The sequence below is a fragment of the Vicia villosa genome, linkage group LG1 (genome assembly GCF_029867415.1).
Source record: "Vicia villosa cultivar HV-30 ecotype Madison, WI linkage group LG1, Vvil1.0, whole genome shotgun sequence".
Lineage (NCBI taxonomy): Eukaryota > Viridiplantae > Streptophyta > Magnoliopsida > Fabales > Fabaceae > Vicia > Vicia villosa.
The window spans coordinates 67094436-67102477 of NC_081180.1; positions in this window are offsets into that span (position 1 = coordinate 67094436).

The window sequence follows — 8042 nt, forward strand, 5'->3', positions numbered from 1 at the left end:
GGCGGTGGACCTGTCACAATGTGACATCCTATATGTTCTAAGAGGAAACATCAAGTCTCAAGCTCTGGTAGATTTTTTTGGCAGACTTCATCTTGCAGGTAGACAAAGAGGTGCCCTTAAAATGGACGTTGTTAGTTAATGGTGCATCAAATGTTAAAGGGAGCAACGACAAGATAGAATTTGAAGGGTATGATAGCATAATAATCTAACAAGCATTGAAGTTTGAATTCAAAGCTAGCAATAACTGGGATGAGTACAAATCGCTCATCCCTAGTATGGTTCTCACCTTAGAAATTGGTGCCTCCAGGTTGAATGCAAAAAGTGATTCCCATCTAGTCGCCAATAAAGTGGTTAGGGACTACTAGAAAAATGAGCCACAACTCATAAAACATTTCCATAAGGTACAAAATTTAGCAACACACTTTAAATCTTTTGAAGTAAATCATGTTCCCACGAAGCAGAACATCAAAGTAGACCTTTTGTCTACAGTCGCCAACTTGAATACAGGACAGTACAATTGTACAATGATTCAAAATACTCTGGCCACCCTCAGTAATTAGGTGGACGATATATACACCATAAAAGCCAACCCAAGTAAAGATGGATATCGCCCATACTACATTATTTGTAGGTTAACGAACTCCCTCAAGATTAAGGAGAAGCGAAGAAAGTTCGGAAGCACCATTATTGCGGGAAAACTCCACAAGATGGGAAGATCCTTCCCAATGCTATGGTGTTCAGGGGAGCATGAAAATTCCTTATAGTCCTTGACAAAGTCCATAAAAGGCTTATGACAATAATATTGGTGGTAGGACTCTCGCCCATAAACTACTTAGAGAAAACTTATGGATCTATGTGCTTGTAGGTTATGAAGAAAAAAGTTCTGTATATAAAGTTTAGATGACGATAATGCATGGAAATAGATTTCAACCTTATGATGATAGTATAATCAAAGAAAGCATATTATGACTCATCAAAAGAACTCCAGATCAAGTGCCTATATAATCAGAAACTATCTAGCAAAAGTCTTGAAGTTTTTGAGAAAGTTGTGAAAGCTCGCCAGGTCCTGTCTGTATGTCTGTTTGATTGACCCGAGTATTGTAAAAGTAATGAAATAGCTTAAGAGTACTGAGGTAACTCACACAGAGAGACACACACACACACACACACACAACTCAAAACATTTTTTCAAATATGTTTAAATAAAAAATCTTTTTCTAAGTCAAGACATGTGATTTAAAAGTTGTCCAAGCCTTTTTAAACCATTTTTAACTAACTAATCGATTGGTAAAGATTTTTTGAGCCAGCTAATCGACTAGAAGAGTGCTAAACAATTTTAAAAAATGATATACATAACACACTAATCACTTGTAACAACACTATATCTAAAACTTCCTATTTGGGCTTGCTAATTGATTAAAAAAGAGTCGTCTAATCGATTAAAAAGGATTTGTCTAATAGATTAGAGCTTTATGCTAATCGATTAGATCATTAATTTGGACCATGGACTATTTTCATTTCTTGTTTTTCCAACTACTATATAGAGGAAACACGCCTCCACTTCAAACCACGCCATTTTCCAACATTTTACTATTTCTTTTGAATTTCTCTCTCTCTCTCTCTCTCTCTCTCTCTCTCTCTCTCTCTCTCTCTCTCTCTATATATATATATATATATATATATATATATATATATATATATATATATATATATATATTATATTTCCTTAGTACTAGTAAGTGAGGCTTTTCTTGGGAGGAAGGAATTTTTGTAAGTGGTCGTACCCATCATTTACATTTTTAAGGGTGCGATACTCCTAAGAGATCGACTTTGGTTCTTGAGATAAACATATTAAAAGTCTTTATATTTGGTTTCTCAAGCTTTCCCAGAAAAAAGCCTTGATTTGATTATTAAGATCGGCCATAAATCTCTAAACAGTTTGTTAGCTTAGCTTGGGTTAAAAAGTGTCACTGTTTTGGGATAAGCATGTAAAAATCTCAAGATCATATTGTATTAATGTTCGTGGGCATAACCTTCAAAAGCTAAAAGTTTATAGTTCAAGAAGACCTCTTGGGGACAGGAATAGGCCAACGTTCGGCCAAACCTCTATAAATCTCTGGTGTAATTTTTCTAACCATGTACTTTTGATTTTTGTATTTTATTTTTAGTACTTTATTTCTGCTGCAAAATACTCAATCAAAATTACTAATATGATCTTAATTTAGAAAGATATACATTTAACCATGAGTTTTGAATACCATAATTCAACCACTCTTGTGTTTGAAGTTATTTGTCCAACAAGGTTATTATTGTCCCGCTTTGTTAAAGGTCAACATGACTTTCATCAAGAAGTGCAACCAATTTCTGTGGCACAACGACATGCATCACGTCCCAGTTGAGCTCTTCACTCCATGACACCGCCTTGACCGTTTTACTAGTGGTGGTGGATATCCTAAGCCTTTACCTCTAGCACACGAGCAACTAAAAGTTATGAATGTGAGAGTTTAATATTTGACAAAGTGGATAGCGGTGGAGGCTTTCTTCAAGATTACAGTAGAAATAGTTCGTAGTTTCAACTAGTAGAAAGTCTTGTGCAGGTTTAGGCTTCCTAGTGTCATCATTTTTGATAAAGGAAGCCAATTCGCCAGCACCACACTCATATACTTTTGTCGCGAGTTGGGAGTTCAAATGAAGTTTGTCTTTGTCTTCCATCATGAATCCAATGGGCAAGCAGAGTAAGTGAACAAGGTGATTCTAAAGGGGAACAACAAGAAGTTGAACGACGCCAAGGGGTAAGGGGTTAAATTTCTTCATGAGATATTAAGGTCGTACCATTCCACTCCCCCTCAACTACTAAGGAGACTTCCTTCACCATGGTCTATGGGGCAAATGTTATGTTTCTAATAGAGATCAACACGCCTTCATGGCGAAGTTATCATCAATTCAACAAGGTAGTGAACAATATGAAGCTAACATGCGCTATTGATTTATCAATGAGGTAAGATATATCTCCCACATATGGGAATTCACCATGAAGAAAATATGGAGGCTAAAAGATATAACTCTAGAGTAATTCTAATAGAAATGCAAGAGGGGGACATGATGCTGAGACAAGTGGTTCTACCTACAAAGCAGGGAAAGTCGCAACCTAATTAGGAAGGACCGTATTGCATATTACAAAAGCTACCACATGGAGCATATAAGTTGGAAGTAATGAATGGAAGAATCGTTCCTATGACTTGGATCTCTATTTGTTTAAAATATTACTATACTTAAGTTATTTATTAATTTTTTAGGGGGCATATCATTCGCCTATGTACGAACTTTTGAATATTTATGAGCAAGGGGAACATTTTGGTTTCAATGTTATGAATTTTGGATTTGGACAGAAAGATTCTTTCTGCCCTTCAAGGAAATTCGAAAATGTTGGACTTCCACATGAAGGTCCTTACCGCATATCAAGGCAATATGGAAATGATGGACTTCCATAGGAAGATCCTTATCGCTCTCAAGGCAATACAAATTTGATGGACTTCCACAGGAATATCCTTGCCGCCTTAAGGGAAATATGAATGGCATATACACAGGGAATTACCTAATCCAAATGCCTTGACTAAGAGACTTGAAGTCTTCTCATATAGGATCCAGCCTAAAGTCTCGCCCGAGGGACTTGGTTGAAGTTTGGCTTGAGAGATTTAACCTAAAAGTTTTGCTTGAGGGTTTGGACTAAAGTCTCCCTCGAGAGACTCAACGCCTTTCTTGAGGGACTTATATTCTCATTAGATAGACTTAATGTGTAATTTCTCCTAAGGGAATTAGAGTCTCATCAGACAGGCTTAACATATAATATCGCCTAGAGGACTTAGAGTCATATCGAACATGCTCTTCTAAATGCCTCGCCTGAAGGACTTGAAGTCTCCTAACATATGGTTTAACCTAAAAGTCTTCCTAAGGATTTTGACCAAAGTCTTGCCTAAGAGGCTCAATGGACTTGAAGTCTCCTTAAACATGATCTAGCCTAAAATCTAATTCGAGGGACTCAACCGAAGTCTGGCCCAAGAGACTTAACCTAAAATTCTTGCTGGAAGGTTTTGATCGAAGTCTCACTCGAGAGACTTAACACATCGCCCGAGGGACTTAGAGTCTTATCGCATAGGATTAATGTATTATCTTGTCTGAGGGACTAGCAGTCTCATTATACATGCTCAATTTATAATTTTTCCTAAAGGACTTCGAGTCTCATCAAACACACTCGGTGTATAATCTCTCCTATGAATCTTAGAATCTCACTAGACATGCTCAACGAATAATCTTGCCTAAAGGACTTAGAGTTTATCGATCAGTCTCGTCTAAACGCCTCGCGTGAGGGACTTGAAGTCTTCTCAAACAAGGTCTAACATAAAAGTCTTGTCTGAGGGTTTTGACCAAAGTCTCGCTAGAAAGACTTTACGCCTCACCTGAGGGACTTAGAGTCTCATTAAATAGCCTCAACATATTATATAGCTTGAAGGATTTAGAGCCTCATTGAACAAGCTAGTCTAAATGCCTCGTCTGAGCGAATTGAAGTCTTCTATGATAGGGTCTATCCTAAAAGTCTTGCGTGAGGGTTTGGACCGAGTCTCACCTGAGAGACTCAAAGAACTTAGAGTCTCATTAGACAGGCTCAACGTATAATCTCCCCTAAAGGACTTAAAATCCCATTGAACATGCTTGTCTAAGCGTCTCGCACGAGAGACTTGAAGTATCCTTAGAAAATATCCAACCTAAAGTCTTGCCCGAGGGACTCGACTGAAGTTTGGACCGAAAGACTCAATTCCTCGCCTGAGGGACTTAGAGTCTCACTAGACAAGCTCAATGTATAATATTGCCCAAGGGACTTAGAGTCTCATTAGACAAAATGTATAATTTTTCTTGAAGGACTTAGGGTCTCGTCAGACAGGCTGAACATATAATCTCGCTTGAAGGGCTTAGACCCTCATTGAACATGCTCAATGTATTACCTCGTCGGGGGACTAGGATGCAACTAAACCACTTCGCTCTTTATCAAGCCCTTGTGCTTGAGGGACTATGTAGTAATATATTTTTAAAGACCCACTAAAGGCGAGGAGATCGTGGCCTCCAGCAAGGGACAAAACCCTTCTACCAGCCATAATTCAAAGTCAATAAAGTAAGTTGCACCTTCTTAGGAAGTAGTGATTCAACGGTCCACTACTATGACTAAGTGGACGGTTATCATTCTCGAGAAATCCTAACTCCAAGCCCACGAAACTCTCTATCTATATATATATATATATATATATATATATATATATATATATATATATATATATATATATATATATATATATATTCTTCATCCCTAGCATGAGGCGAGATACTCAGATGCACACAAAATACCATTAAGAATACATAGCTTCTCAGCTCACATGAACTAACTCTCTCTATAGCCAAAAACACCACCAAACTTAGTTTTTCACCACCGTGAGCAAACCTTCAATCCTAAAAAATCACTAAGGCCTCTGACCATCCTTACTAGCATTGGTGTGCCACACATTATGTACTTTTTGATGAGTATAATTTTTTATTTTATATAAAATTATTTATTTTTTAATATCCGTAATAATGATAAAATAAAAAAAACAGATGAAATAATATATTATAATAGTTTTTTTTTATTATTGTTCTATGAAAAATATCGTACTACAAATGGACAAAATGTTGGTTGGTATGTTTAACGTGTAGTTTTCAAAACAGCTACCCAACGTGTTTGATGGAATAATGAGTCAAAAATAGTTTCATCGAATTAGCATCATCGTCAGGTGTCGTATCACCACAAAAAGTAAAATAGTAAAGCTTTATTTTGAAAAAATGATTATATTTTGAAAATAAGAGTTTAATTTAATTTGTTAATAAAGAATATAAGATTTTTGAAATGAATTATTATGATATAAAGAAGATGAAATAGTAGATAAGAAAGCTACAATATTTCTAAATGTAACGAAAACAAATTTCAGGCAGTTTTTATATTTATAATTATTCTCAATTTTTTATTTCAACAATTTATAATCTCTTTGTTATTAAATAAATTAACACATAATATTAAGAAACTAGATCGTTGACCCGTGCAGAACTGAAAATTATAATATTGATATTTAGTTTATTATTAATATATTAAATTATTTTATTAATATTAATTTATAACAATTATATAATCATATTAAGATATTTTTTACTAATATTATTTTCTTATATAATTGAATCTTTTATTTACAATAAAAATTACATTATTTATAATTTTATATAATAACACAAAATTTTAATACTAATTTTAAGAATTTGTTTTGATAAAAAAATACTAAAATATTATATTTTTTTTATATTGTTTTCAAACTTAAATTTATATTTTTTAAAAAGATAACTTCTAATAATATTATTTTCTTATAATTTTATCTGAATTTAAAATGAATTTCATTTTATTGTTATTTTAATTATTATTTTTATAAAAATTAAACATACAAAATTAAAAATGGGAAGTTCTAACGATAAAATTTAAAAATATAAAGTTAAAAAACGAAAGTGTTCTGAGTTTGTTGCATCTATAACAAACTATTATAATAATTAAATATTTTATTGATATTTAATAATTGTAAATAAGAGAGTAGTGAAGTAATATGAAAAGATTTTTATTAATAAATAAAATAGGAAAAATATATTCAAATTTTAGTATAAAAAAACATAACTATATTTTTAGACAATTAAATCATTAATGACTATTATTTAAAATTTTGTTTAATATTTATAAATGTCAATTATATATTATCATTAAAATATCTTTTGAATTTTAAGTTGGATAAGAGAGTTTAATTTACGTTTTATTTTGGTCTAAAATTTAAATTTACATTGTTATGTTTGCTATAAAATTTAAATTTACGTTTTTTTTAAAGCTAAATTTCTATTTTTATAACTATAAAATTAAAAAAATTGGAGTATTTTTTGTCTGTCATATCTATAAGAAACAATTTGTAATACCCTGTATAATTATCATTAATGGATGCCACTAACTAATTTTAGTGAGAACATTAGTAGATTAGTAGATAAAAGTATACTAGCACCTTGTTTATTTGTTTCACGAGGAAAGAGGATTAAATAAGTGGCATAAGGGTGTTATAGTCATTCCACCATTAATTAAACAAGTTAGGGACTTGTTTGGATAGTGCCTCATTCTCTCATTTGGGACAAATCAAATTTTCGTGGAAGGAGAGAAGGAGAACTGAAACAAGAGGAAGAAAGAGAGAAGAAGCCCTTTTGTTCTTCATCAAGCTTCAACCTTGCATGCACCTCAAGCTTAACTATTATCATCCTTTGCTTCTGATTTTCGCAACCCTTCCTCCATTTTTGCAAGGTGAGTCTCATAAATTAGAGACTCGGGGTTTGAGATTTATGTTAGGAATGAGGGTTTGAGTAAATTGTTCATCAAAATCCCCAATTGATGCATGATAAGACCATAAATTTAGTAGTAGCATGAATATATATATGTTCCTTTCAATTTGTTTTGTACTCATTGATGATTGCATGTGAATAAATGGTAGTTTTGGGATTGAGTTCGTATTTTCTGCGTTTCTAGTTTTTATGCGTTTAGGAACTTTCACTTAGAGAACTAAAGTTCGCTTAGCGAACTCTTGTTTCCAAAACTAGGTTTTGGCTCTGTTTGAGTTCGCTGGAGCTCGCTAGACCTTGCTTAGCGAAGTCAGCCCCGCTACAAGTTAGCTTAGCGAACTTCCTCAAAGCAAATTTTAGTAACACTTAAATTAGCATAACTTGAGATCGGTAACTCGAAACGGAGCCCGATCGAAGGCGTTTGAAAATCATCCAATACTATACCTTATGATCATTTAATGCTATGCTTTAGTAGCCATTTGGAATATATGAAATGTTATGTGGAGATTACTTTATGTGACTAATATAAGTATACTTAATGAAATGCATTATACCGATATATGTCATGATTGATCATTGGTTGCTTCTGCTTGTTTGGGTTGAAT